The sequence below is a fragment of the Mustela nigripes genome, chromosome 3 (genome assembly GCF_022355385.1).
Source record: "Mustela nigripes isolate SB6536 chromosome 3, MUSNIG.SB6536, whole genome shotgun sequence".
NCBI classification, from domain to species: Eukaryota; Metazoa; Chordata; class Mammalia; order Carnivora; family Mustelidae; genus Mustela; species Mustela nigripes.
The window spans coordinates 52,932,732-52,960,257 of record NC_081559.1 but is presented as its reverse complement, the minus strand read 5'-3'; the positions used below and the strand labels follow the sequence as shown (position 1 = coordinate 52,960,257).

Sequence of the window (27,526 nt, the reverse complement as noted above, 5' to 3'; positions counted from 1 at the left end):
ATGAATATATATTATATAGACATGTAAATGTGGAGTTCAAAAACAGTATACTTACATGAGTTCGAGTTTCAAGTGCTAGCATCTGTCACCATAAGAACAAAAGATTTCTAAAATATTGAATATGGATTATGAAAAAGGCCTGTTTTGAGATGTGCAGAATAAACAAAAACATGTTGAAGTAACTCCCATTTGAGGCAATAGCATGTACCAAATCACAGCATACCATTTTCCAGATGAACACTGTTCCGTGTCTCCCTTTTTCAAATGCAAAATTTAACTTCACTTGGGAAAACACGTTAAGTCTATAAGCATGTGCGTAATCTCCATCTGGTTGTGCTCATAAAGGGTTTTCAACTTAGCAGATAGGTAGATACCCCTTTTTCCATTGGTTGAGATTTTCTCCTGTAAAACTGAATCTTTTCCTTCCAAGGAATGCAAATTTGATTAAGGATTGTTATGCACCGATATTCTGTATTCTTCCTTTTTCTATAGTGATGGAATTATAAAACAACTTGGTTGGGGCTAGAATTTACTGGTAGGTTTGTTGATCAGCATTGTTCCCTGAATTCTGTGAAATTACATCACTGGCATGTAGAATCAGTTTTTCAAGGATAGTTGCCATGGACAAAGAGCGCAGTATGTTTACATTTCCTGGGGGCAAAAACCTTATATACTTATACATTTGCAGTTAAGCTTAAGGGTTTAGTGTTGATTACAAAATATTTACTTTGGTTAACATTTTCCATTGATCCCTGAGTGCATTGAGGTGTTTTTGTTTCTCAAGGTGTTTTCCGGGAGTGGAACATTCGGAGGGAAAAGATTTAAGTTTAAAATCTAATTAATAGACAAATTAAATGAAAGTCTCTTTCTCACTTTGCAGCTTACAGGTATGATTTCACTTAACACATACTGTAGACTCTACACCTGCTCACATACCTACACGCAAGTATGCAGTTGCACGTGTCATATTCTTTTCTTGGTTTTGGGATATGAAACATTTCCAAAAGACATTAAAGAAGTTTAACTTATTCCTTTTGTGGAAGAACTGTCAGGAAACTGTTTAGCTTCCCATTAGGACAGCATTCAAAATTCAGAATAGTTTGGGAGAAATCAACTTACTCGGCCACCTCAATTTTAGACTGCTAAATTGTGGAGCTTTGGCTATAAGCTAGGTCAATAAAATACATATAAACCCCACTCCAGAGCAAGGGCTTGGTTTCGTTCACCATTGTATTCTCAGTGCTTAGGAGAATGCTTGGTCCATAGAAGGCTCTCAATGCATGTTTATTCAATCAATGAATTTTTCTTCGATTGCCCAGACTGCACATATTTGTTGGTGATACTGTATGATAGTGACAGCAGCAAAGCTGAGAAAATGCGTTTCTTTAGCTGACTGACCAGACTTTCCATAGATAATAACAATCTGGTCGAACTGGACTGAGCAAACCATCCTGGGAATCTTTGGGAACATCTGGAGGGAGAATGCTAATCTTAGCTAATGTTTGTATAGCAGTTTACTCTTCTAAGGGCTTTACTTATATTAACTCGTGATGTCCTCACAACACCCAAACCTAGAGGTAGGAAATATTCTTCACTCTACAGAAGAGAAACCAAAACACTGAGAACTAAGTGACTCGCTGGGAAGTCCTATCTCTAGAGCAGAAGTTGGCTCTAAAATTTGCGTTCTCAACTCACTGTGCTGCTTTGTCTCTCCAATCTGAGTAATGGGGATTTGGAAATATGTTAGCTTCAATATTGAAAGACAAGAGGCCCAAGATAAAAAAGGGTATATCATGATAGGCACTATAAGGAAAAATAGGTTAACTTTGTGATGACTCTGTTTTTTTTCCTGTTTGCACACATTGATCTAGACAGGTTGGATACATATACATGCATGCCTACCCACACATATAAAATCATATATGTATAGAAGATTTCTTCTATTTAATATTTGCCTATATATATGACCTTTCGTTTCTCATTTAGTCTTGTGTGTGTGTATAGCATATATTAGCTTTAAGATTTTTTTTTAAAGGCTTTATTTATTTGACAGACAGAGATCACAAGTAGGCAAAGAGGCAGGCAGAGAGAGAAGGAGAGGGAAGCAGGCTTCACGCCGAGGGAGAGCCAGATGCAGGACTCGATCCCAGGACCCTGAGATCATGACCCAAGCCAAAGGCAGTCGCTCAATTTACTGAGCCACCCAGGTGCCCCTATTTTAAGATTTTATTTATTTATTTTAGAGAGAAAGAGAGAGAGAGAGAGGGAGGGAGTGTGTACAAGCAGGGCTTGGGGCAGAGGGAGAGGGAGAGAGAAAATTCAAGCTGACTCTCTGCGGAGCACAGAGCCTGATGTGGGGCTCCATCCCATGGCCCGGAGATCATGACCTGCAACAAAACTGAGAGCGGGACACTTAACCCACTGAGCCACCTGGATGTCCCAACATGTATTAGCTTTTTAAAAAAGCTTTTAGACACAGATTTTCAGAGAGGGATGGGAAAACAAAAGCTACCATTATCCTGTTTAAACAATTGATTCTTTCATTAAAAAAATTATGGAAGAGGTAATTGAGTGTGAGTAGAAAATTAAAATGATTCCAAATGGAGAAAATAAAAATTGAAAACTTCCCTTCCCCTCGTCACAGTCCCTGACTTCACTGAAAAGGTTAGCAGGGAGGGCTTTATAAGGGAAACAATAGATTTCAGTTTCCCAAGAAAATACTATAAATAAGAGGGATATAAGCTAAACTACAGAAAGGAGATCTAATTACATGATTGTTATTTTTGGTAGTCTTCCATTCTTTAGGTTTGACTACCACTTTTAATTACATTTTGGCACATATATTTGAAAAAGTAATACATACTTTGTCGGTTCTCTCCAGACCTGTCATTATTTAAAAAAAAAAAGTTAAGATTTTATTTATTTATTTGACCAACAGAGATCACAAGTAGGCAGAGAGGCAGGCAGAGAGAGAGAGGGGGAAGCAGGCTCCCCACTGAGCAGAGAGCCCGAAGCGGGACTTGATCCCAGGACCCTGGGCTCCTGACCTGAGCTGAAGGCAGAGGCTTAACTCACTGAGCCACCCAGGTGCCCCTGTCATTATTTTTTAAGTTGAGACTTTCACGGGTAAATCCTCCATGTTTGGTTTCCTTTTCGACTTCTAAATTTTGGGAAACCAGAATTAATGTGAGAATTTCTTAAAAGATTCTATGAGTATGACATGAACAAAAATATTGCATACTGTGTTCTGATTATAATTAAAATAAAAGCTCTTCCTTTTACTTATAATTTTAGATGTGAAGAAGCAACTGAAGCAACTGAATCATTTCCTTTTTCTCCATTTTTATGCACTATAAAAATTTCCATACTATTCTTGGTAAAAATGTCAACAAAAATATACCCATTGAATCCTTAATTCATATAGTTGTCTCTTTAAATACTTCTTTTTAATCCTAACATGCTCCAGTATTTTAATTTTAAAACATATTTTAAAAAAATCACAGAACTCTGAATTTAATTTGTTATGTGTAGTTGATATTAATTACTCAACAATGAAGACATTTTTGGGTATACGTGTCCCCATAAGAATCCATTAGTAAAAATATTTATACAGCACATATCCATATATTTCAATTCACATATATTTAATCAACTCCTTTTAATGTGAGTTTTTCCTTTAATATTAATCCTGGGAATTTTTATTGCTATAGCATATCAAATTCTTGAATTTCATTGAAATACTTTAGTTGTTTTCATATATTATGATGCCTACCATGATATTAATTCCATCCTTCCCAATTTTATGCTAGAAGCTATTCTTTCTCTCAGTGTCCACGTTATCATTGGGAATCTCATAATTTTAGGACATCAAGTTTGTTTTGAAAATTGAATCTTTTGGACTATTGTCAGTTACTTCATATGTATAATTTATAGAAAAAACTAATTGGTTCCAAATAAACAAAATTATTCCAGCTTTAAAATTCTGTAACCTATGTTTGCTTTCCAGGCAGTTCTGAATTTCACCATAATTTGAAATTTTGCATGACTTCAAATAATGTCGTGTGCATTTTTCCTCTTAAATTTTTTATTTTATTTTTTTATTTTTTAAATATTTTACTTATTTATTTGACAGATAGAGATCACAAGTAGGCAGACCAGCAGGCAGAGAGAGAGAGAGGGGGAAGCAGGCTCCCCACTGAACAGGGAGCCCGATGTGGGGCTCAATCCCAGGATCCTGAGATCGTGACCTGAGCCAAAGGCAGAGGTTTTAACCCACTGAACCACCCAGGCACCCCCCCTCTTAAATTTTTTAGTTAGACCTTGAAATTTTGACTTAAGAAATATGACATTTTAAGTAATGGAAAGTTAATTTGAAAAATTAAGCCAAATTCTCCCTATAAATGTATGATGTTCAATTGACATCAATATTTAGGGAGTTAACATAAAGAAAATGGATAATTTTTCATACTGTATTTAGAAAAAATTGTTGCTATTATAAAGATTTTAGAAATTGTTAGAATTTTCATTTCTTCCTGTATTAAAACACTAACGGCATGCAGATTTTTAAAACATGGAAGCTACAGAACAACTTTTTGTACATTACAAATTAAAAAATATTTCTGGGGGCGCCTGGGTGGCTCAGTGGATTAAAGCCTCTGCCTTCGGCTCAGGTCATGATCCCAGGGTCCTGGGATCGAGCCCCACATCGAGCTCTCTGCTCCTCGGGGAGCCTGCTTCCTCCTCCTCTCTCTCTGCCTGCCTCTCTGCCTACTTGTGATCTCTGTCTGTCAAATAAATAAATAAAAAATCTTAAAAAAAAATTTCTGTATGAACCAAAAGCTAAACACTTACTACGCTGTGCAGGTTATTTACTGAGCTTCCGCCAGATGCTAAGTGTCTTTTGATTTAAAAAAAAAAATGGTATTAAAGAGCTGAAATTTATAGTATTGTTAAAATAAGGAAGTGGATTCTTCTGGGTAATCCAGATCATTGAATAAATGACCCCTCTCATTGTAGAACATCATATTTTAAATGCACCCTGATTGTATTATTCATTCATTCATTCATTCATTCATTCCATAAAGATTTGCTTATTCATCTAGTGATATATACTAATATATATTATGTACAAGACAATGGGAATACTGACAGGAAAAAAGAAAAGATTTCTCAACTTGTGGAAAAGAAAGGAATATAAATGCTTAAAATAATAGTACAGTTGAGTACAGTGACAAAAGTGTCCATGAGAGTCATAGCAACTAAGGAGGTGTGCATCGAGCCTTACCAAGAATACAAATATTAGGTTCAGGCTATTGAGGGGAGAGGCATGAGAATAGAGGTAATGATACTTTCTGTTTGGGAGAAATCTCTACGGATTCTGAAATATAAAAGGCAACTGACAAGTGTGAAGAAAGAGACACAAAGAAGTAGCAAAATCCTCAGTGCTAGTTAAAACACATTTTAAAAACACCCTCCGGGGGCGCCTGGGTGGCTCAGTGGGTTGGGCTGCTGCCTTCGGCTCAGGTCATGATCTCAGGGTCCTGGGATCGAGTCCCACATCGGGCTCCTTGCTCGGCAGGGAGCCTGCTTCTCCCTCTGCCTCTGCCTGCCATTCTGTATGCCTGTGCTCGCTCTCTCTCCCTCTCTCTCTCTCTGACAAATAAAATCTTTAAAAAAAAAAAAAATTAAAAAAAAAAATAAAAACACCCTCCGTAATTTGGGGAACATCACCTCATATGCCCCATTATTGCCAAAAGTTTTTGCTCACAAAATTGAAGGTATATTTTACCCTAAGAAAATGAATCTATATTTCTTTATTCTATTTACTTAAGCAATAGAGATTAGTAAGGAACATGATTGGTCATTTCAGCTTTGGGATTTCAGGGCTCAGAAATTTTCACCTTTAAGAAATAAAATGCCAAAATGTACAGAGAAAGTCAACTAAGACAAAATAGGAAGATTAGGTCCAGTCAACTTGGACATTACAAGTCAAATTTCTTAAGTTTTGAGGACACAAAATTCTGCTGCCTGGTTCTTTGCTATGTTAATTGGTTCTCAAATGAAATAAATTTTATAATGCCTAAAGTTCACACCTAATTCTTTTGATACTTAAGAAACTAAAGTATTTGTAAAGATATATTCTACCTCCTGACTTCTTCAGTAATACCTTACCATTCAGTCTAGGTGTTTTTTTTTTTTTTCTTTCCCCTTTTAAATTGTGCTCCTTCAGTCAAAAGCTGACACAACTGTCGAAATATAGTCACTCATACACTAGTCAGTCACACTCCGATAATGTGTCTGTCATCATGTTAAAACAGTCATTTGCTGACATATTTTATGGCCATGAACATGTTTCAGAAACCAGCAAAAAGGATTGGCCTTTAAAAAATAAGCAAGAGTAGCATTTCCTTCTAGTGAAACGACATATAATTTGAAATAATAGTGTGTCAATAGTGACTATAGGAAATTGCTAGAAAGTGGACATTTCCAAGTCCACTTTTATCTGAGAAAAAGTAGTTCTTTTAAAAAAATTTTGAAGTAATTCTTTTTAAAATAGAACATATTTTATTGAATTAAAAGCATCTTTGTCAGATTCTGAAAGTGTTTAATGCACAAAGCTTGGGGTTCTGAGCTTCTCTAAATATGTGGAATAGCAAGCTTTTAAAGAATAAATGCTAATGCTGTATGAGATAATATTCTATTCTCAATACCTTTTCATTTATACTAGACCATACCCAAATTGAGTTTTGCATTCAATAACCTCTCAGCAAATGTTAAGAATAGACAGAGAAATTTTATACAGAGAAACATAAACATCCACATAAATCAGCTTTGTCCAGTGGTTTACTCCCAAAGTTCTTAAAATATGTCATGGATTAACTCCAATCATGTAATAGGTAGGAAACAGTTTTGAAAATAATAAAGCTTAGGCAGGTCCAACAAGATTACATATATATACAAATGCACACGAATTTTTTTACTTGTCACTGAAATTGGCAAAATAAGTACTTTAGTGGATCCCTAAGTAGTTATAAGAGTAGTAGCTCTTTAGAATGAAGACCTTACTTGTTAAAAATACCTGCTGGTTCCCACATTTCATTAAAATTCATACAAAGAAGAGCTCACATTCTGTTTATAATACTATTATATTTCGATTCATCAGTATCTTCATCTATAATTCTAAGATCTTTTTTTTGAAATATGAAAACCAGTAAAAATGGGACTATGCAAATGATTTACTTAATTCCTAAAATCCTCGCAAAATTAGGAAACTGATCACAGTGCTGAAAACTACTACCTCAGCATTGGCACCCTGTTGGAGTTGTGGGTAGGAAGATCGTACATTTCTATGTCAAACATTCATGACATTGTGGTGACTTTCTTACCCAACAAGATTTGTTATTCTCTTAAAAGCAATTATTTAAAAGTATTTCAGTGTTCCTTACTAATGCAAACATTTAAATCTATGATCAGCTCCCTAGCAAGTATGGAAAGCCAAAACTCATTCTCAGATGCTATATCCACAGAAGCAGTTGCTGCAGAAGAAACGTTATTTTACTTTATTTCACTACCTGGCTTCTTTGTTCATTAAGCTAATTACTCTAGTCTACATTCATGCCTTTCATCTGCCTTGTTTCTTGAGCTTGATCCTTTCCCAACCCTGAATCGACTGTTACTGAACAGTTGGAGCTGAACAGGAAGGAATTGCAGGTGTCAACTCACAGTTTACAAATATGACATCTCCTCTGGCATAGCTGGAAATATGAAATATTGATTTATGTGCAGTAAAAGGTCTTATAAAAATGATCACATACACATGAGAGATTAATGCGCAGGAGATCAATAGAAATTTCATTCTTGACGCTAGACTGTCACCTATGGTGAAATGCTAAAATACAGAAATCAATATTATCTATGAAATGTCAAATTTATTATAATTATGAGGATGAAAGCTGGCCAAGTGGCTCCCAGGAGAGAAGGAAGGATAGGTTACTGGGCTGAAGCATCCTTCATGTCCCTTGTTCACTTGCTGCCAATTTGAGAGCAATATTGGTGCAGGGGGTTTTCAGGCATTATGTACCGCTGTGTAGTAACAAATTCCTGCTGGAATATTTAACTCTGGAAACTGACAATAATACAAGTGTTCACATAGTCAAAAGGTGCAGAACTTTCAGCTCCAAAATATGGCGAACATTTTAAGCATAGATTTTACTGTGGTATGTGTACCACAGCCCATTGCTTAAGAAAATTGAGCTTTTACAGACTGAAGATTAATAAGATCTTGGTGCAATTTTATTCAAGCTCGTGTTCTGTTCTCTACAGTGGTGGTGGTGGGGGGAGATGGGAAATCCTAAATTATCTATTAGTGGGCTTCACATTTTCTATAGTTTAAGCCATTAGCTTGATTCTTAGAAATTGCCATTCAATTTCCACTGCTAGGCAGCGATTCTTTGAAAAGATTTTTATGAGTTTGTGGCAGCCTACCAGTCTCATGTATCAAGTTTAATAGAGTCTTTGAAAAAGTAACACAAAGCTAAAATTTTATGAGCCTATAAGAAAACAATAAAATGAGAGTATTTTGTCTTGCCTTTTAAGTGGGGAGGGGGATTTTTAGAAGTTGAAGTTAAAAGCATAGAAGAAAAAAATGCTTCTTTTTACATATTCTCCATATCTATAGAAAAGCAGAATATTAAACTCTTATTATTAATAATATTATTATTCCTCAAAATCAGTGTAGGTTTTACAAATTAATGTTGGTGATGATACACTGTGATTCTTACAGGGATTGAGTGAGACCTGGTGTGAGTATAAGAGAGGATGAATGTGTCTGACCAAAAAATGAATTAGGAATCTTGAAGGAAAACCCATATTCCCTTGTAGGTAGTATAGGTGGTGAATAGATTGTGTTATTTGCTGTCAGTTAACACTCTTCATAGCGTCCTTCCGATTCAAATTTTAATGATTTAATTTTAAATAAGCAGTGTGCTCTGCCAACCATGCTTAGAGGACAGCACAAAGAGCCTGTTCATTCTGTTACAACCTCTACGTAGAAAATCCTTAGGAATTTGTGAAATGAATAAATTAATGGATGAATGAATGAAACTTTAATTCATCCTACGGTGCTCTGGTACCACATGAGCAGTGGGGGATAGAGTTTCTTCTCATTTGGACTTACCTTTCATTTATTTTTAGAATTATGAGTCTCTTTTCTTTTTTCTTTTCCCTTCTCAGATCCAGACAGTTTTTTGGTAACCAACACATCTACTTGGAACGTGGGCTAGAGTACTAATTGGTATACATGAAAATTTCAAAACATAACATAAGCCTTGTAAAGATAGATGCCTTTCGCCACGCACCCTTTAATGTATGGTCTATCACTGAGTTTTTGACTGGAATTACATATAATATGGGAAATTTACTTTCAGTTAGTAGCATGGATTTGTTTTGCAGTAAGTATTGTGAGTTAACAGTCTTGTTATTCCATGTTTCTGTGCATCTTCTTAAGTCTAAATTAATTTTAGAGCTTTGTCTTTAATCTGACTCTTAGGGAAATGTTTCTTGTCTAGACTTGGATTTAGTTGAAGACATTTTGACTGAAGGGATTTCTCAACATTACTATCTTGCATTTGTTCTCAGTTTTCAGGTATTGGTAAAAAAAAAAAAAAAATGAGAGTGCCATTTCAATAAGGAACAATCAGGCCCCTGTCCCACGAAAAAATTACCATTTTTCTCAGGTTTCATTTTTTCAAGGCTATTGTCTACAGCAATTGTTTTTGTTCATGACATACATTTTCCAAGTGATGCTTCTGTTTTTGTCATGGAGGAGGACGAACCAGAGGGGCCACAGAGCCGGGGGAGTTAGAGATCTCTGGCAGAGAAACACAGAGAGGAGTCACAGGGAGGTTCTGTAAATGCTGAGAGAGACCCCATGTGAATGTGATTAAGGTCACTAAGCACAAGTTGAAGGTCTACCGTATACACGAAACTGGGATGAAAAGCTGCGAAGGGCACAGAGAGAGCCCTCAAGGACTTCACAAAATAGTACCAAGTGGGTGATATTCAGAAATGGGAAATATTTAGAAATGGAAATTGCAAGACTTGGAACCTATACCAGCTATCCCGAATCCTTGCATTGGTGTGCTCTCGGCTGAAATAAAACCTATTTCCATATCCTTTGGAGAATCGTCAGTCCCTAAATATTCTAGAGACATAAATACAAAGTTCTGTCTCATCTATTATTACTGAATTATTTACTCTTCCTAAATATTATCTCTTTTGGCCAGAATTGTAGGATTATTATTACTGCCAAATATGATGGAGGATTCATAAACTTTCCTCCGGTTGGTAATATAAACACTTTTTTTTTTTTAAAAATCTGGAAAAGAGATAAAGATTTATTTACTTTTTAAAAACACTGTAGCATTTACACAATTTATAAATAGAGATTTGGAAAGATTTTCCACTCTACACAGCTTCTTAAGGCTTTTTTTTTTCCCCCCCTCTTCTGTACCTCAAGTACCCAAAGCAGTTAAAGTTAATACTTAATGCAACCTAGTTGAAGAGATAGGCATTTCTTGCAGTCAGGTCTCAATTAAGAGATAAAAGACAAAAAGTGCAAAGCGCTTGATAAAGCTAAGAATACAAGGCCAGCCATGGAGGTGCTTGAAGCTGTCCATAGCGATAACTGGATAGTCAGCTGGAATCTTCTTGAATTGAAGTGGGTGCTCTAACTTATCAAATTCCACATATGGGGAAATTATTGGTGCCTACCGTGGTGATTAACACTAACCCACTGGGTCAGAAACAAGCTGGGATAAAGGTGAAAACTGTATCTGACTATCAACACCAAATACATCCATTTAGAGAAAGATAGCAGAGGGTTTTTTTCTCTTTTTATATCTTCAGTTGTGCAGGTTGTCAGGCTGGTCACACAGTTAACGCTGCATATAGAGTGCTCTCTATAATGTGCAAATTGCAATGCACATTAAAATGTAATCTACTTTAATAAGTCACATGAAGATTACATTTTAAGATAATTGTTTGTGTGTTTATGCCATACACCAAAAATATTTTCCTGCTTTGTTTACAGTATTTTCTCTTTGCCTTTAGACGTAATGATTGCAACTATTAGCATTAAGTAACTCCCTTCTTCAAATGGTTGGGGACAAAGTGACGAAGACTCAAATTTTGGATTCCTGGAACCATGGTTCATGGTAAAATGTTCCAACTGCTTCATCTTATTGAATTTCCCCAAATTAAATTTGTTATGATGTTATGATCATCAAAATCTTTACTCTGCATCAATAACTAGGACACTTGACTTGAATTATCCAGATAGTTATATACAGTTGCCCACTTTCCAATTCCTGTGTAGACAAAAATATGACAATTTTTTAAATAGTTCTAAGGAAGATCATAACTGAAGATTTCTGACAAATCTAGTCACTTAGAATATGGTCAATTATCAATGATTTATTAAAATGGGTGAGAAGGAAATTAGAGGAAAATGGAAAGGACAAATAATCTCCAAATTTCTCATTGTTCATTCACTTGAAAGTCTTTTTCCATTCAGCCACCAGTAAAATCATTTACAGAGGATGACATATAACTGAAAAGATTTTCATCTCTTCTTTTTCTCTTTTATTCATCTCAAAAGTACTGATGAATACTTAAATAACCCATTGGGTTTAAGAGGCAAGTATGGGCTTATTAATTTATGCAGATATTGTTCAATCAGCAAGAAGTAAAACGACTGGTCCACAGTTGGTATCCAACAAATATTCCTTAAATGGATGAATGAATGAGTGAACAAACAACTGAAAATATCACTGAAGTATGAGTTGACTGAACAATGTAACTTTAAAATCTGGAATAACTATAATGTTCAAAATTTGCTGCATTTATTTTGATTGGCATATGTCTGTCTTTAAAGAATAAGCACATGGCTCAATCATATGTGGCCACTTATTTAATTATATTAATGTTATTACTATACATCTTGTTACCCAGGGAGACGGTAATAGCCTCGCTCTGGGGCCATGACTAACCAAGTAAATGCAGTTGTTCCTTCACTAATCTCTGGATTAACAGGTAAAATTTCCAATCTACTTTCTGTTGAAATAACTCAGTGAACACTGTTTCTGTCTGTTTGAATATTATGACATGAGATCCAGACCTTCTGGAAAAGAAATGGAACAATGTACTGATAGAATCTTTCAGTCCCAGATGATACAAACCCAGCTGAATCAGTCCTCAGAAAAAAAGGAAATATTAGTTCATATATGTAACCAAAAATTGGGCAGGAGGTCTTCAGGAATAGCTAGATACAATGTCCTTCCAACAGGAAGGTTAGATAGCTCTCAGGTACTCAAGGCTGCTTTATTACTAAACTCAATCCAAAAGAAAGAAAATCTACATTTTAATAATGCCACCAAAAGTTCTGGTTGAGCTTCATTGACTTGCGAGGGTCCTGTGCCCATCCTTGATTCTGGCCAGACAGGGGAAATACCCTAGTTGTAACTTCTGGATCACATGTCCTTTCCTAATTCAATTTGTGTCACCAGTGGGATGTGTGCTCTGTCTTGAGTCCTATGCCTAATGCTTGGACTCAGAAGGAGGATTAGTATAAACTGAACCACAAGAACTGAGTGTGAAGGACGATGACTCTCTAGGAAACATAAAGATATGTTTGCAGAGGAAAGAAGTGGGTCTTGGGGGTGACAGGAACAATAGATGACATTGGAAGTAGTGTAGATGAAAAATCAAAATATTAAGAAAAGGATTACAAAGAATGAAAGGTTTTGGAAGCTCCAATCATATCTACTAAATGACTGGAGTTTTCTGGAAGGGTGTATCCTAGTACTGTGCCCCAAAACGTAGAGCATTTCTAAAGATCCAGGTCTTACAAAATATTTTGGAATATATTCAATTTTTTTAGTTGAGAAATGTGATCAATACATTATTTATTTATTTTTAAATTTTGGTTACTAAGAAAGGAACCAGCATAGACTTTCCTGTTTTTAATTTAATGTGGGCTTTGGTTTTGAAGGCAACTGAGAGTCAAGGCTCGGGATGAACCAAAGGGGCTCATATCCCCTATATAGCTGACTCTTCATCTGGGGGCATATCCTTATTGCTCACATCAGACTGAATTCCACTGCCCCTAGAGACATTATTTTTAATGTCAGGAATAAAATCACGTTATTGAATGAGAATGGAAAGAGAAGAAAAATGATTGCTTTGATGAGTTTCAGGAGATTAGCTAAAATAATATTCAGATATAAGATCTCATCAATAATATTAAGCAGCTTTTCATTTTAGACTCTATTTTTAATAAAGTTTTTATTTATTTATTTGAGAATGAGAGAGTGAGAGCATGAGAGGAGAGAAGGTTAGGGGGGAAAAGCAGACTCCCCACACAGCTGGGAGCCCGATGTAGGACTCAGTCTTGGGACTCCAGGATCATGACCTGAGCCAAAGGCAGTTGCTTAACCAACCCAACTGAGCCACCCAGACACCCTCATTTTAGACTCTTAATGTGACTTAATGAGTTAAGTAAAAGATAGCATCCGAAAGTTTGGGGGCTTAGAATAAATTAACTTAAATTTTCAGTAAATTATGAAGAAAGTGTTTTATATGTTCTATTTCGGTTTGGAACCTTTGCTCTGTCCTTTGGCAACTACTACTAAAAAAAGAAATTACTGTTTATATTTATATTCTTATTGTTTCTAGCAAAAGAAATTGTTCCTCTATTACAATTCTCAGCAGTATCTTGCCAGATTTTCCAAATTCTATACTTTTGAACAACAGTGAAGTCTCTGTGATCTTGGTATGATTGAACACACTCAGGGTTATAAATCTGTTTTGTAAATGATACTTCATAATTCCTTCTTGATCTACTATTACAAATACACAGTATTTCTCTTCAGCAAGTCATCGTGTTTTACTAAACTTGCCAAACTGGGTAACCTATTGCATTTCTTAATCATTTTTTAAATGATCTCAGGTCAAAATCTATGTAATTTTGGAGTACTTTGTATACAGAATTAAGATGATATTACAAGATTTATGTTGAATTTTAAATTAGGCACTACATTTCAGTTCTTCATGAATTGTTTCCATAGTTTAGTCTGCACTGACTTTATGAGCAGGAACCTATGTGCTATAGTTGAGGGGCATCCAAATGGCCCTCTGGACTTATAAAACTTCCTTCACCACGGAGTCTTTTGAAATAAGCATTGTAATTTCCATCAAGTGGGGTGCCTTATCATTAGCTCATTATTCCTAGAAAGTACTGTGAGGATAACACATATGGCTATTAACAGAACCATTAACATTTGAACCCAGTAAAAGTATGGGAGCTGGAGAGGGCATAGCTAAAGGATAGGGATTTGAAGAGGAAGATCCTGTAGTTTGAAGAGGAAGATCATAACTAGAAGAAAAAGAACTAACTTTACAATTTTTTTGTCTTTGTCATTTTGTATAGACTAGAATCTAATTTGGGATGTTATATAAAATTGGTTTGAGATGTAAAGATTTTTTTTTTGATGAACATGGATGCAAAAATTCTTTTTTTTTAAATTTTTTATTTTTTGAGATGTAAAGATTTTAAACAATTGTTAATTCATATTGTTTTAGAACATATAGTTTGTTGTTCCAATGTTTTTTGTTTGTTTGTTTGTTTGTTTGTTTGATTTATTTATTAATTTATTCAGGGGGGAAGAACAAAATGGTGGAGAAGTTAGAGACCCTATTTCAACCGGTCCCCTAAAGTGAGCTAAATATCTACCAGAACAGTCTGAACATCTATGAAATCAGCCTAAGATGTAAGATTATACATTTCTGGATCTCTACAGGGGTGGAAGACATCAGTGGAGAGGGTGCACCTTACCTGGATCATGGTTGATATATTCAGCTATAAATCCCCTCAACCGACTCTCACCAAAACGACTAGGAGGAGGAACACCCAACAGAGGACAAATTCAGAGACTGTGCCCTCTGCCGCAGAACTATTGGATACGGACATAAACAGTATTCATCTGTTCATTCTTTTATGTAACGATAGTTGTTTTTTGAGCTTACTATGTGTCAAATTACTATGTGTAATTGTATTACATGTATTATTTCCTTAATGCCTTCTAAACAACACTTTGAGACAGGTACTATTATTATCCATGTTCTCCCGGATAAAATAACTAGCTTAGACATTAAATTAGCTATATTACATGCTAGAAAATGATGTGTGTAGGAGTTGAGGAGTTTGACAGCGAACAAATAACAAGTACATGAAAAACTAGTACATGTAAAAAAGAATCAAAATAAGTGATGTGACAGAATAATGAGATTTGGGCACAGGAGATCAGAGATTATCAGGTGGTTAGGGACAAATTTAGGAGGAGGTGACATTTGAGGGAAAACCTGTAGGATAAATAGCAATGAGCTATGCAAATGCTAGTGCAAACTTCCTGAAACAGCAAAAGCTTGGAGGGTTTGATGAAAAGGAAAGGGAAACCCTGATAGCCATGTCTCAAGTATAGTCCTTCTCCTACGAAAGCTTGGTCTGCTTAGAGATCTAGCACAGAGGAAGAACAAATAGTTCTTTCTTAAGTTCTATTCAATTTTCTCATTCTCCCCATATCAGCAAGTCCTGGGTACTGGAGTATCTTCTGTCCTTTTTTATTTCACATGAAATTTCTCTCTCTAGCCTTTCTCATCCAAATTCTTCTCCTATAGGTGTACATACAAAGTTTCCACAGCATTTAACTGAGCAAAAAATTCTTTCTATATTTAGTCTTTATTAAGATCAGAATCTAGATTAGATTAAGAAAGAGCATGTTTCTTTAATTCCCTTAAACACTAATCCAGGTTTAATCAATATATATACTCAGGTTAACACCAAAACAAATTTATCATAAACACTATCCTCAAGAAGTTTAAAGTCCAGTATAATAAAAGTTAAAAAAATTTACTTTATTTATTTTTTATATCCCATCAATCGTTCTGCCTTGTGATTCCACTATCTTTGGAACCTGTGGACTACTCAGAGAAAACAAAGAAGTAATAATTCATGCTTAAGTTTCAAAAGTAATTTTAAGTTAAGGAAAAATAGTATTAAAAAACAAACTTTGTTGAGAAAGAAAATAGTGTTCAAAGTCTCAGAAGTTTGCCTAGATATAACTGTAAATATAGTTTCATATATATGTAAATATAGTTTCATATATATATGTATATATATACATATATATATTTGGAGATCTTAGAGTCTTATAAAGGATAGTGTATGGAGATTATAAGACATGTAAAAAATGTTCTTATCCAAACAGCAGGGGAAAAATTTTTTTTGTTGTTCTGGTTGTATGAAAGTATAGAAACCTTAAAGAACCGGGGGAAAGAGATATATCCCAGGCAGCTCTCTTTAGCCTTGGTCCTAGTTATAGAAAGATGGGAGAAATGAAGACAATATATAATTGAGATAGAAACCAAAATTACGGAGTTTTGTGCCTCCTTTCCTCTTGGGAACTCTGGGAATAAGACTGTCACTATAGGTCACCATGTACTTGTGAGCATTACACAAATTTAGGGGATATTAGTCAAGTTATAGTCCATCTCAGTTGCATTTCTGGAGATGTACATTGCTCAACTGTAATTCTGAATATAGTTTCTTTGAACACCTGCTCATCTCATAACAGAAATGGTTGCATAGGATATTTAGGTTAAAAGGGACCAAAAATAATTCTATGAGTATCCTTCTTTCACATGTGATGGAAAGGATTTGAAAAATGCCACATATCTCCAGTTGAGGAGTGCAGAAGGACGATATTAATGTTGGGGATTAAGCGGGCATCAGGGCCAGGCCATGGGAGATTTTTAACACCAAAGAGAAAAGAAGGAGATCCTGGAGAGCAGGTGGGTGGACAAGTTTCCTGAGAGAAATTATGGTTCCTTTCCCTAAGGAGGGAAAAGAATAGGCAAGTTAAACTGCAACCACTTTAGTATGAACCAGTGAGGACAGAGGCTGCTTGCTCCTTACAGGCTAGTAGGATGAAACAGCAAAAGGGAAGTAGAGCACAAAATCCCTTTTTCAATGCCATGAGGGGTGGCCAGCTTTGCTTTGCACCCAGATACCATCTTGGGAAGGAAAAGATACCTTGAAAGGGAGTTGAACTTTGATTTATTTTCCTAATTACCAGAAATGGATGATTCTGAACCAGAGGAGATGAAATTAATATTATTTGGTAAGATGGTAATAATTAATATTATTTGGTAAGATTACTTTCTTCCCTCTGGATCCCTCTCACAGTAAAATCAGTTTCTTTTTTTTTTCCCCTTCACCTCCGTATATGCATGTGGTACTAAATATAACACAAGATATCTAACAAATTTTTAATGAAGTGGATGAGTTCAGAGGAAAACCAGATTCTTTATAGGTGGAAAGAATAATTTTATTATTCTTTCTACTTTTATTAAAATCTGTGAGCTGCTTTTGTTTTTTTCACTTTAAGAAAGAGTTTCCACAATAGATGTTCAGTTAATTTATGTACTTGGAGCTTTTTATGCCTTAGTGATCAACTTTTAAGACTCATTTGGATTTTGAAGAGATAGAGCTTTCAACAATTAAAGAGGAAGTAGTTTTATTACTGAGAGTTGGATTCCATTTTGTTTTCCAAATGCATTAAATTTCTCCACTGTGTAAAGAAAGTAGAGGCCTAGATAGATTTTCATGGCCTCAGTGGGTTATTTACCTAGTGCCAACAAAATTGCTTTAGAGTTTTCCATAGAAAATGGGGTAAATGAGATCTTTTATTAGTATCTACAATAAACTAAATTTAAATTTCTAGCAATAGAATTTAGTTTATTTTAGTAAAGCTTGGTTTCATTTTTTCTTTCCTGTTAATTCTTTGGAGAACTATCCTCCAAAAATTGTGTTCTTAAGGTGATCCACAAGCAGTATTTAAAATGTTTATCAACTGTTACATCTTATTAGCAATCAGTTAGAATCACCATAGGCTCAAATGAACCAATATGCTCTCTGGACTAGGGCCAGCAGATCGTTAGCCCTGGTTTGGGGTAAATAACTTCAGCTTGATTTACCGTTTATTAGGGTTGACATGAGTAGCACCAAAAATTGATATTATTATGAAAAATGGGATTTTCTGATACTCTTTTCTTACTTTTTGGGGAGAGGCTCACATACCCATCAATTTCCAAGGTCCTGGGCCATTTATAACTAGGAAAATTGAGTTCTTTGCTTGCTCTCTGTTTAGCTTGCTAATGCAGAAAAAAGAGAAAGATATTGTTGTAGTATAATAACAAAGGAGTTCTGTAATGGGGATAACCAATCTCAGCAGGAAAGGGCTTGATTTGTGGTATAAATTGTTTTCATGGAAGCTAGACCAGTAAGGGCAATTTTCCTTTGTGTTCTTTTCAGAATCTGGAAGTCTGTTCCCTTTTCCCCAGGTCATTGGTAGATAGACTACACAGGCCAAAGCATAGTGAAGGAAGGCTCAACCTTGGTGTGAACAAAGTGCAAGGAGATTTCAGAGGACAAGGAGAGGAGTGCTCAGAGAGGTAAGTGATCCTCAACGTCCACAGGAAACAAACTGTCCCTGAGAGGGAATGGCAAGCATACATCTATATTCTGCACCAGCTCCTGGGCACTTTGCATGCCGTATTGTCCAGTGGTAGTGTTTTTAGTAATGGACTGCATATTTTCATTCTTTCTAACATTAAGGGCATAGCTTAATAATGCACGTGTTTGTCTTCCCTATGGTGAACACTAGGACAAACTTTGAGGAGCGCTTGAATCGTGTTTTCCCATTAGCACCTACCACAGTATCTGACACGTTCTCAGTAAATGAAAAAATTACAGTGAATGAAATTCCAAAATTATGTATTCATTCTTTATGACTCTGAACATCAAATTTTCATCGAGTTATTGGCCAATGGGTCCTTCTAGGGCACTTGAAGATCCAAGGTGATCAAGATGCAATTTGATACAAGGCTCTTTAAAAGCAAACTCTGGGGCACTCCAGGTAAAGATGAAGTGCAGTTACAGCTTTTCTCAGACTACATTCAGTCTGTCTGGTACACCTGTCCAGACTGAAAATGTTTGGGCTGGTGTAGGTGGAGGAGCTCCTTCGGTGGGAATTAAAGCTGCAAATGGTGTGGTATTAGCAACTGGGAAGAGACAGAAATCCATTCTGTAAGATGAGTAAAGTATACACAACATGGAACCAATTGCCAGCCATATAGGCTTGGTGTATAATAGCATGGGCCCAGATGACAGAGTGCTCGTATACAGAACTCAAAAACTAGCTCAGCAACACTATCTCATTTACTAAGAACCCGTTCCCACAGCTCAGCTGGTATAGAGAGTAGCTTCTGTTATGTAAGAATACACTAAGGTAGTGTTCATCCATTTGGAGTTTCTGTACTAATTTGTGGTTGGAATGAGGGGCAAACATATTTATTTCAGCCAGAGCTATCTGGGGCTTACTTTGCCTAGAAAGCCACAGCAATGGGAAAGAAGTATGTCAATGGGAAGACTTTCCTCTAGAAAAGATATAATGAAGACCTGGAACTTGAAGATGCTAATCATACAGCCAGATTAACCCTAAAGGAAAGTTCTAAGGGCAAATGACAGAAGACAGCACAAAAGTGGGAATCTGCAATGCCAGATCCAGGAGGCTTACTCCCATTGAAGTTAAGCATTGCTTGGCTTCCATAGCCTAATAACAAAGGGATTGAAATATCCAGAATTTCAGAGAATCCCCCTACTTAAACATGTTTAAAGTATGTTTTGTTTTACAGACTTTTTGCATATTATTTCTGCATCGTTTGATGATGTTTTTAAAATGACACTTATAAATTATAATAAACTGTTAAATAAAAAAAATACATAGAGGCAAACTCCAAATGTTGTATGAGATTTTTTATTTTCTTTTCTTCCCCCTCCAAGTTATAAGGAAAAAGAAACTTGAAAAAAATCTCAAGTGACTTTGCTTTTTATAGAACAAAAATCAAATGAGCTATTGTGTTTATAGCACATTATTGTAGAACTGTGGTAAAATGTATTGAACTTTTTCCATCAGGGACAATCTTTTACATAGCAATATACTGATATAAGATCATCTTAGCTGCCATCCCTTTGGAACATTCCTTGGCCAATTAATTTATTCATTTCACAAATAATGTCCCTGTGTTATGTGGTCAGGCTAGAGCTAGAGGATTGAACAAAATACCTTTCTGCCCTAGTGGAGCTTATATTCTAGTGGAAGATATGGGACATAAACAGAGTAAATAACTAAATTACAGGATATAGTATGATTACTCCTATCTGACATCGTAAAAAAATCAAGCCAAAATGGATCAAAAAACAAAAATGTGAGAGTTAAAACTATACAACTCTTAGTAGAAGCCATAGGAATACATATTTATGACCTCAGATTAAGTGACGAATTCTTATATATGACACCAGAAGCCCGAGCAACAAAAGAAAAGTAGATCAATTAGGTTTCATCAAAGTTGAAAATTTTCATGCATCAATGGACACTATCAAAATAATGAAAATATAATTAAGGAATTGGAGAAATATTTGCAAATCATATATCTGATAAGAGTCTAATATATAGAATATATAAAAAATTCTTACAACTTAACAAGAAAAATGAACATCCTAGTTAAAAAATGGGTAAACATTTTTCCAAAGAAGATATCCAAATTGCCAGCCACTGTAACTAAAGATACTCAATGTCATCAATTATTAGGGAGATGGAAATAAAAATCACAATGAGACACCACCTAACACCCACTAGACTGGTTATAAAAGTGGGAAAAAAAGTCAGTGTTGGAAGGATGTGGAGAAACTGATATCTTTGTATCTTGCTGGTGGGAATCTAAAATTGTGCAACCACTGTGGAAAGCAGTTTGACCGTTCCTCAGAAAGTTAAACCTAGAATTACCATATGATCCAGCAACTCCATGCCTAGGTGTATGTTCCAAAGAATTGAAAACAGGTCTTCAAACAAAACTGTTCAGGAATGTTCATAGCAGCACTACACAAGGTGGAAGACACACAGACACAAGGAATACACAGATAAAGCAAATGTGTTATATCAGTCCAATGGAGTATTGTTCAGTCACATAATGGAACAAAGTACTGACACACACTGCCATGTGGATAAACCCTGAAAGCATGATTCTAGGAGAAAGAACACAATAGATCACATCTGGTATGATTCCATTTATATGAAATAGCCCGAGTTGACTGGAGCATAGGTGATAGAATTTGATGATAGTTTATGTGTGCTATATTACAACAAGAAGAGTGAAGAATGACTCCAAAATCTTTGGTTGGAATAACTGGATAAATGGAGGTGCCATTTGTTGAGATGAGGAGGGTTGGGGGAAAATGAACTTGGTTTTGGAGGTAAGTTCAAAAGACCTATTTGATGTCCAAGGGGAGGTGCTGAGCAGGTAGTTGGATATCTTATTCTGGTATTCAGGGGCATGGTCTGAGCTTGATCACATTTAAAACCATATGGCTTGAATCAAGTCACCAGAGTGTGGTTAGATGTGAGAAGGGTTACAAAGACTGAGCGCTGGGACATTTTCACCTTTAGATCTTGGGGAGCTGAGGGTCTGCGAAGGTCTAAGAAGCGAGCTGGGATTTTATCCCATTCTGATGGCTCTAACAATCATTTTTCTTCAGGTCATTATTAAAGCTAAGTCACCAGCTCCAACCTCTCCCCAAGCCCTAGATTGCATTTTTCACTTTTATTTGGGCCTTATAACTTGGTTCTGGCAGAATCTCTGACCCAATATACTATGTTTCTAATTCTCTGTCAACCCCTTTGTACTAGTCAGTCCTCATTCCCGTTTTTTGTGTGCATTCCACGGGGAAGAGCAGAACCATTTCCCAATGACCCCCTCTTGAAACATCAAAAACACATATGACACGTGTTCCCATTATGTTTCACCCAGAGTTGATCTGACTCTCACCTAGACACTGACCTAGACCTTTACAACAGGTTTCCAGGCTGTCTTTCCTTCCTTTCACTCTCCTTTCCAACCAGTCCTGGGCACTGTTGGAAGTTTGAAGCAGATGTCAGTAATGTTATTCTTGAAAACCCCTTAACATCTCCTCTCTGCCTACCGGATGAACACTTCAAGGCCTTTCCAAGTGCAACCACATCTTCGTTTACAATCTTGGGTTCATTTCCCCTATAGACCCACTCCTGCAAACACCAAACTCTTCAGATTTGGGTCCCTTTCCTATCACTCTATTTTCCTTCCTAATCTTTATCTAAATCCTAGCCATCATTCCAGGCCTTTTTCACATGGGCGTTCAAACCTGGCACGCGTAACTTTTATTATCCCCAGGCCGTGTGAACTATTTCATGCCCGTGAGAAGAGTTTACACTGGATAGTTCTTATAATCCAGTGAGGTCTGGTTCATTTTGTCAGTTGAGAAGCTAGGCCTCTTTCTCATAACAGCATCAGGAGTTTCTCGTGGGGGAGCTATTTGTATTCCATATTCTTCTTCTGGGTGATTTGGGGGGTACCAAGAGGACTCTCTTTGGTACAGACACAGTCATGGATTCTAGTCTTACCCAAACAGTTCTGCTAAATGCTTCAGGGATGAACAGATGATGCAAGCTGGGTGGGTGAGTCACTTTCGATCCTTTACCCTGCTTTACCTCTCTAAGTAGCCCTTATCATGAATAATTTTACATATTTATTTCTGTATTTGTCTAATGTGTGTTTCCCCCACTAGACTATGGGCTCCTGGAGGGCAGCTACCCTGTTTATTTTGTTTACAGTTACTGTTTCCTCTAAGCTTGGAACACTGCTTAATACTTACTATGTGCTGAATATTTGCTACGTGAATAAATTAGTGACCCAGGTTTACTGCAAGGATTATTAGGAAAAAGACTTGCTTATCTCTGGGTTTGAGGATCTGGCAGGATAGAAGTATGGGACTTGGAATGGTGATTTTGCCACCACAGAGGGGAGCCTGCCTGAGAATGAAGCCAATTCTGGGCCAAGATATAACCAAAAGACAGATTTCTGTCAACATGATTTGAATGCCAGCTGGGTGTGAACTTCCTAATGCTTGAAGAATTTGCCATTTGTGAAGCAATATATTCTTCTCTTCTCCACATTTTTTTTTCCTTAAGCCAATTTTAGTCATCAGCAGTAGTCCTGATCTATGGTTTATATTATACTCCAATTTGTACAGTGTATCATAGAACTGGAAATTTTTTTAAAAAATATTTTTTGTTTGTTTATTTTTGCAAAAGAAAGGAGAGAGAGAGAGAGAGAGAGAGAGCAGGGGAGGGTCAGAGGGAGAAGCAAACTCCCCACTGAGCAGAAAGCCTGATGTGGGGCTCGATCCCATGACCCGGGGGAGCATGAACTGAGCAAAAGGCAGATGTTTAACTGGCTGAGCCACCCAGGTGCCCCACAGAACTGGCAATTTTTTAGCTCCTCTATTAGATACCGGCTACCTGAGGGTAAAGGCTGTGCCTCGTACTCATCTTTCTTAACCACTGACCCACTGATTTCCTGTAGTCACCTGGTAAACATCTGATCAACACTAGTTGAATTAAAATAAAATTATCTGTCTTCATTTGAAAGTCAGAGATATCGTATCTTACATAATACTTTGAAGAAAGGTATTGATATTCCTGAAAAAAATGTTTGTAGTATGTCCACATTTCAGTGTTCTTGAAAGGATAAGCCTCAACCTCTTGAAAATATTTTCACTAACATTTTATATTATATTCTATAATAATATATTAATCATATTAGAATTTTGGATGAGTCAAAAAAAGTTGCTAAAATTTGGCTCCTTATCAAAAGCCTGAGAAAAATTACTGAAATATTGATATGAGTGCTTCTTTGGTGTGCATGGATTTAAAAAGGTGCGGGGGGGGGCGGATTCTACTCATTTAACAGAAGGCATGATGTGTTTTTGGATTCATAGATTCATGTAATCCTAATCGTCTGTTATCAACATTCTCATATTTTGGCCTATATTTCTGCTGTGAAATTTGGGCCAAATGAAAGGTTATGGCTGTGCCTGAGTTCATTAATTCTCTCTCACTCTTGCTTGTGACCAGCAGTACCTATGGGTCTGCTGGCCAGAGTTAGAAGCCAAATGATCTCCCTGGGCAAGAAATCAGCAGTTTTGATCTCCAAAGCTCAGGGTTTTAAATTAATTGAAATAGAAAAGCAGCCAAAGATAGAAGGTAGTCTATCCTGGTTCATTAGTATTTCAAGGAGAAGAAAATAAAGACCAGCTATTGTCCTCAAACACGCCCACATGCCGGTGTTTTGCCTCCTTTTCTGCCTCCTTGTCATTTGATCATTAATGCACATATGCCTGTAATTTTATTCTAGCCAAGAAGTCAGAGAAATGTTTGACCCAGAGGAGATTAGAGATCCCTGGGTGCAGAGCACAAACCTGAGGTGTGTAAGACGTCTGCGCTCCAGGGAGAAGCCCGGGAATGAGACCACGCCTCTCTTCTGTGCTCACAGGCGGTGTCTGACATATGGTAGAGGCTCCACAACCTATTATTTTGATTAGTAAATGAAGAAATAGAGTCCAGCCACTGTCCTTGAGGCAGAACTATATACTATAAAACTCAACTTGTTTTTTGTTTTGTTCTGTTTTCTTTTAGTCTTTGAGGCTTTCTAAGTGGTTTTGGTACTGTTCACTGACAATAATTTTTTATTTTTTTTATGACAATAATTAGAGTCAGGATTTTTTGTATTATGTTTCACTGATATATTTATTGTTGCCTGTCAAGATTATTATTATTGTTATTATTTTTAGGGCAGTGCTTCATAGAGTCAGAAAACAGCACTCAACACTTTTTTTTCATAATTTCAATTCATTAATATAGAAACCTCTCAGACTTATTTTCCCCTCTAGGTTAAGAAGCCTTAACTCCTCAGAAAACCCCCAGCATTTTTTTTTTTCCTTAATTGCCTTTCTCTGGATAATCTCCAGTTCTTCCAAGGGCTTCTTTCCAGGGTGTAAAAATCCATTACTGCAGGCTTTCCTGGACAATAACAATTCTGTTTTTGCCCTTTGGTTGACAGACTAACGTACCCGGCATTATGGTAATGTGAGGGCCGAGGGACCCAAGTGTTGTTTTCTCCCCATATGCAGTTGCCAGTTTAGATACTATTGATGTTTCCAAATTTACTACACTGTGGTCTTACATTGACTGAGAAAATTCTTATATGGAAGCAAAATTTCTTTCTTTTCTTCTTTCTTTCTTTCTTTCTTGCTTTCTTGCTTTCTTTCTTTCTTTCCATCGTCCACCAGTTCTTGTAATATAAGAGAGGCAATTTTCCAATTCTTGCAAACACATCTGTAGGTTGGCACCCCAAAGTCAGGTGCCACAGTCAAGCTTGTTTAAATGGAAGAAGCTGGTCAAGTACCAAGCACCTGCTCTAAGTATTCCATATGGTTTTCCTCCCAGAAGGAATGACCAATCTGAAGCAGCTGTGGGTAATTTTATTCGCCAAAACAAGCTGGAAGCAAAAAGGAAAAATAACATAATTAAAATCTTAAATGGAATGCAGTACAATCTCATTAATAAGCTATAAAGCATTTAAATAGCTAGTGTGCCTATGTGCTTGCCAGTATTACCACATCATCAAGAAAGTGAAAAATGGACATACATGTTATTCATTAAATCCTCAAAGGTAGGAAACTTGTGGGCTGATTAATTCAAGTAGGTAAATGAAGCCAAGAAGTGTGGATCACTTGATGGAAAATAACCAAGTAAATACATTTCTTGCTCACCTGTCTGCTTGGTGTATGATATAGAAGATATATATATCTTCTATATATATATACATATATATGTATATATATACATGCATATATACATACACATATATATACATACATAATCATACATATATATATGATTTTATGATTTTATTTGTTTATTTGAGGGGGGGAGGGGCAGAGGGAGAGAGAAAATCTCAGACTCCTCGCTGAGAGTGGAACCCAACACACGGCTCAATCTAAGATCATGACCTGAGCCCAAACCAAGAATCAGATGCTTAACTGACTGAGCCACCCAGGTGCCCCTAGAAAAGGTATATATTAAAGGGTGCTATTAGAAAAGGATACATTTGCATCCTCATAGAAAACTTGGAGCAAAATTATGAGAGTTATCAAGTCAGAGAACATTTCTTGAATGCTCACTCATTGTATTTCAGGCACATGTTGGTAGCTGGTAGTATTCTCTTAAGTCCAGAGTGTTAAAATTTAGTAAGGAATATGATCAATAGAATATTAGAAAATTGCAATAATCACAAGGCAGAAACAATTTATAGTAGATAATTTAAAAGTCCTCCTGTTCCTATATGGAGATGGCTTTATGACGTGACCTTGCTGGTCCCTTCAATCAGTGAACTTTATTTCTTCACCAATTTAATCTGGACTTGCCCTTGTAGCTTGCTTTGGACAAAGGAAGCTATAAGCAGAGGAAAAGTCTTTGTATATTGGGGCCTATGACAATTGGCTGTTTAATGGGTCACTTGATTGGGCTAAGGTATGTCTACTGAACTTATTAAACATTATTTCTGGGTGTGTCTGTGAGGGTGTTTTCAGAAGAGATTAGCATTTGAATTGGCGGAAGACTTGGCATTCTTCAATGTGGGTGGGCATCATCCAAACCCTTGATGGCTTTAACTGAACAATAAAGAAGGCTCTTTCCTTGAGCAGAGACAGCCATCCTCTCCTGTTTTTGGTTCTCAGGCCTTCAGATGGAGACTGAGTTATACTCCTAGCTTTCCTGATTCTCCATTTTACAGATGGCAAACTGTGGGGCTTCTCCCCCTCTGTAACCACATAAATCAATTCCTATAATTAAAATCTTCTCATATGTGTATCTCTAGATATCTTATTGATTCAGTTTCCCTGGAGAACCCCATTATAGAGGCTTACTCTTTCTCCCTGCTGGGAACCCTGAGAATTCCAACTGAAGAACCATGGGCTATTCTAGGTGAGAGACCAGAGAGAGAGAGAGAGAACAGCTCAAGCACCTCATTCTCTTCATTCAAACATCATGCAGAGAAAGGCTCAGCCATTTTGGCCATCATGGCCACAGCCCCCAGACATTTGAGTGAAGCTAAGCTAGACCACCTGGCCCTCGGCTTAACTACCCTAGACCAGAATTGCCAAGACCCCCACAGAAACATGAGAAATAATAAATTGTTTTTGTTTTATTTCACAAAGCTAACAGCAAAGGCTAATTGATACATAAGGAAATAATTATGTACATAATTAAAATTCAACTATAAAATGTGATAGGTGGTGGTGGAATGATTAGATGAATTATACAAAGGTGAGGTTGGGGTGGGTAAGCCTCAAAAGCCAGCGAGGTTTGGTGTTTTGTGCAGAGTATTTTGCAAGGATTTTTTTTTTTTTTTCTGCTTCATTTTCATTACCAAACCATCTGCAAATCCTGGTCACTTTATATTTAGAATCCAGCAAACA

At 36.5% G+C, this 27,526-nt stretch overlaps 1 pseudogene; it reads left to right on the top strand.

The window, feature by feature from the left end:
- The first annotated feature begins 19,037 nt into the window (after positions 1 to 19,037).
- LOC132014463 (proteasome subunit alpha type-2-like) lies at positions 19,038 to 19,731 on the top strand (annotated as a pseudogene).
- Positions 19,732 to 27,526: the final 7,795 nt, after the last annotated feature.